At 38.9% G+C, this 4,590-nt stretch overlaps 1 pseudogene; it reads left to right on the forward strand.

Annotated features, from left to right (window-relative positions):
- Positions 1-2,031: 2,031 nt before the first annotated feature.
- LOC103604856 lies at positions 2,032-2,424 on the forward strand (annotated as a pseudogene).
- The last annotated feature ends 2,166 nt before the right edge of the window (positions 2,425-4,590 follow it).

Genomic DNA, 4,590 nt, shown 5'->3' on the forward strand with positions numbered 1-4,590 from the left:
AAGTTTTAAAACTGCTGGTCTAGTTACTAATAGCAGCCAGAGTGTAAGTTACATAATCCAATAACCTTTGATTTTACTGTGAGGCAGATCGATGTAATGGTAAGAATCATGCCCTATGTCCAGCTTTACCAGAAACTCAGCTTTTTAATCACATCCCTAACAGGCCCCTGTCAGCTGAGAGCAATAGCAAATCATTTTGTCAGTAGCTTGGGAGCCTGTGAATGGATTCTGTTCACAGCCCTGACGCTGATGGTGGGGGATCATTCAGTTTCCTTACTGAAAGTGACTGTGGCAGTCCCCAGGCTGGAAGGATGATCTAGAGAGGCCTAATACATTTCTTCATGGCACAGGATTAGAGCAGCCACAGGCCACCGGGTATGTCCTGAGAGCTCATACCAACTCACTCTTTTCCGTATATTTGTTTGTTCAGGGAAGTCATTACCATATCTCTTTGTATTTCTGTGCTAAGGAGTTCTGAAAACTTTCAGGGAGAGTTTTTCAGATGAACCTAGTGTATACCTAGTACTTCATTATGATTTTAATTCTAGAATGAAAGTGAATCTGAACTTGACACATGTAAATAGTAGAAAGTTCATTTGTGCAGTTATATAGTTTTAGTTTGCTTTCTTTTAACCTTCTTTCTTTTTAGAATTATTCTGCTAAATAATATTAACTTGTTAAGAGGTATAGTCACATTTTCTTTCATTGGTGATTTCCATACTTTGTACCCTGCCAAGTTTGACCATGATGTTCATTGGCACTTGTTTTTCCAGATAGAAAATAAAGTTCGGTTGGTTTTTGAAGGAGAGTTGAGGAGAACCTCTGGTTGTGAAATATTTGGTCATATTTTGGTATGTTGAGTTATTCCTTTTCAACATGTAAAAGACTTTTCCATTCTTGGAATTATTTTAGAGTCTACTTCTAACTAAATTTCCTTCCTGACTTCTTATGGTATTTAAAGTTTACACTTGCTGCACTTGAGGGAAGGGGACATCTTCAGACGCTGTTCTTGAAAATTTTTATCCAAATCGTTTTATCTATTTCTGCCTGTTTTCCCACCATTCTGTTTCTAGAACATTGACATTAGTTCATATTGCCTTAGCAACTTCATCTCTGTCAGTCACCCTTGCCTTCACCCCCCACTTTGTTATCAGCACTGGACAAGTCGGTCTCTTGCTCAGGAACTAATGGAATCCTGGCCTGGCAGGATATCTACTTCATCAGAACAGTGCAGATGGAAATAGATTTTGTCATGCTATGCTTATGGGCCAAAACACCCAGAGGTGTTTTATATATATACACTTTTATATACATACTCTTTTACATATATGCACTTGGTGTTCAGCCGTATTTTAGGGCAACAGATTCCTGACTCTACCCCCAATTGGGGGATCAGTGTAACCTGCCTAGATTTTCCCCATAACCTCCCCATCTCTGATAGGTGAAGGCAACCTGGAAGCCAGCCTTCTTTCACACATCATTCCTGTGTATCCTGCCTGTTGGAGGCCGATGTCATTTATTGCTTCTCTTACCTCACATCAGCTCAGTTCAACAAGTTTTTATTGAACATATGCTGGGTGCTAAGAATACAAAGATGAGTATGTCAGTCATGACTTCTATTCTTAAGGAGCTCACTATCCAACAGAAACTTACAAAAGAGGGTGATAAAAGATTCATTCAGGGTTCAATGGTTCATAAAGGAGGTGCTAAGAATACAAAGATGAGTATGTCAGTCATGACTTCTATTCTTAAGGAGCTCACTATCAAACAGAAACTTACAAAAGAGGGTGATAAAAGATTCATTCAGGGTTCAATGGTTCATAAAGGAAGAGCTCCTGGTAGGTTGGGGGATGGGTGGGAAAGGCATCCTAATGGTTGACACCTCACTTGTTTAGATCAGGTGTGGTGGGACATATGTCTGGACAAGAGGCAGAGGATCAGGTTACCAAAGATAGTATACTTCATCCTGTGCCATCAAGAAGCTATGAAAGGCTCTTTTTCTCCCTGGCTGCCAGACGATCAACCACCATCATGAATGACCCAGTAACTGTCTGGTCCAAGGAGTTCATGAACAATTGACTACCTCAGGGGAAACAAATGGTCGTAGATGTCCTTCACCCTGGGAAGGCAATAGTACAAGACAGAAATTCGGAAAAAATGTATAAGACCACACTGGATGTTATCTTTGTATTTGGATTCAGAACCCATTTTGGTGGTGACAAGACAACTGGCTTTGGCATGATTTATGATTCCTAGGATTGTGCAAAGAAAAATGAACCCAAACATAGACTTGCAAGATATGGCCATTATGAGAAGAAAAAGACCTCTAAGAAACAGCAAAAGGAACACAAGAACAGAATGAAGAAAGTTAGGGGGACTGCAGTGTTGATGCTGGCAGCAACAGGAGTAAAGATTCCCCAATGACTTTTTCTCCAGGATTGTGCAGATTTTTCACAAGAGGGTTAAACTCAAAACTTTTTTTTTTTTTTAAAAAAGAGAAGTAAAGAAGTTATGAAAGGACAGAGTAGTGTTTTAGATTGTTCAGTCTAGCAACTGTATGAAGAATAAATTTAATGAGAGCCAGGAGATTTCTTGTAGTAGTGAAGGAGAAAGGTGGTGAGGACCTGAACCAAGGAGGATTTTAAGGAACAGATGATAATGGAAACAAAAAAATGTGCCTCTTCCCAATCTTTTAGGTTAGATTCTTTTTGGGAATTTAGTATGTGATCAGAATCATATGTAGGTTGACACATTCCCTTGTGTTATAAATTGTGTGTTGATAGCCTCTCCTCCATAGCAGAAGCACCGCTCTGTCCTCATTGCTGGTCCTGACTTCTGTTTGTTCCTGTCTCCCAGACTGCGCCCCTGCCCAGCTGCTGCAGGGCTGCTCTGCTGCTCTAACCATCAAGGTTATGCTGACCATTCTCAGGAGCTTTTCCTGATTCTAGCCACGGACAAACGAGGAGCACTTAGCATGACCTTTACAATCTGCATGACACAAAATGAAGAATATATTAGAATAAATTTTATTAACCACTTTTCATTGATTTTTTGAGTAATATTTTCTCTCACTAAAATAATGCATTGATACAGTTCTGTAGTTAAAAAAGAAAAGAAAAAAGCAAGCGTGTTGTGGGAGCGATCTATCACAGTCTTGTTCTGTGCCTTGTTCATTGCCTCTCGGTAATCCATAAAGCTGTTTTTTCTGATATGAGCCAGTTCCTTTGTTCCTTTCCTTTTACATTTCTTTTTCTTTCTTTTTTTTGAATCCAGAGACAGTGTTTTAAGATGGGAAGTTCTTCTTAAAGAAACCTGCAAAATGTATTTTGTCCATTGAGTTAAAAAAAAACTCCACAGCAATAAACTTGGTTTAATGTGGTCAGTTTTATCACAGATCAGGCCTGCCCAAGGCAAGGGAGCTTTGCCAGTAATTTGGGAAGGCTTTGAAGCCACATGCACATGTATACATTAACCTCTGAGACTAACCATAATTTTAATTAACATAAAATAATCTAAAGACGTGCTGATTAGACACTGTGTGGCTTGAACAAAGCATTCTGGACAGGGGGCTGGTGGATAGAGAAACTTTGACTATTTCTATCCCCAACCAACAGGGCTTTCTTTAATCATTTAGAGCACATTTTATTTTGCTCAACATTTTTTTCTTGCACAATGTTCTTAAACCAAAAACAACAACATTCCAAAAGCTTTTGCTAATTAAAAAGAGAGGAACTGAAACTGTTATAGATTATGTCAGTTAAACACATTTTAGAAAAACTGTAGAACTCCAGATCTCTCTTAAAGTATATGATTTACACCATATTCCAGTAAATCAGTGCAGGCAGAGAACTTTTCATTCATATCTCTTGTGTGTCATGTGGGGCACACTTAGAGCAGTTGGTTCTCCTAGGGACACAGCAGGAAGAATTAACTTGAGCCAGTGTTGCTTTTTATGATACGTGGTTTCGAGTTTCAGAGGAGCAGAGTGCAGTGTGAATCATGGAAGCAACCAACTGAAAAATTCTCAACCCTGTAACAGAAAGCAGATTTTTTTCCATATTTTTTCCAAGTTTTTATTTCACATGCAAGTCTGAGATACAAAATATTCTGTAAAATTGTAAGGAAGCCACAGTAGTTCTTGCTGTTTGGGGATTTCCCAGAGAGAATAATCGTGTTCAGAAAGTTCCTTTTTTTGCCAAAAGGTTTATTATGTGGACTGATCGGCCCAACAAAACAGACAACACCATCTCCATTTTATTATACGTGTTATTTACTGGGGTTTCCCTGAAGAAAGCTTAAGAATTCTTTCCCCGTGAGTCACTGACCAAGTAATTGTTTTTTTAAAATATAAACTTTCCTTCAGCTGGTCAATTTGGAACACAGTCTTCTCATCTTCTGCTCACTTTGGGGCTGCTTTGCCTTCATCTGTAAATGATCATGACTATAGCCAAATTGAGTGGCTTGAATGTAGCCAATTTCTTTCCATTTAATGCTCAAGTTTAAGAAATCAACAGCCTGACCAGGCAAGACTCAGAAGACTCCATCCTCTGAACATGACCTACGTAATTATAATTTCATTGCTTTGGCAAA

Source organism: Galeopterus variegatus, unplaced genomic scaffold, assembly GCF_000696425.1.
Source record: "Galeopterus variegatus unplaced genomic scaffold, G_variegatus-3.0.2 Scaffold5446, whole genome shotgun sequence".
NCBI classification, from domain to species: domain Eukaryota; kingdom Metazoa; phylum Chordata; class Mammalia; order Dermoptera; family Cynocephalidae; genus Galeopterus; species Galeopterus variegatus.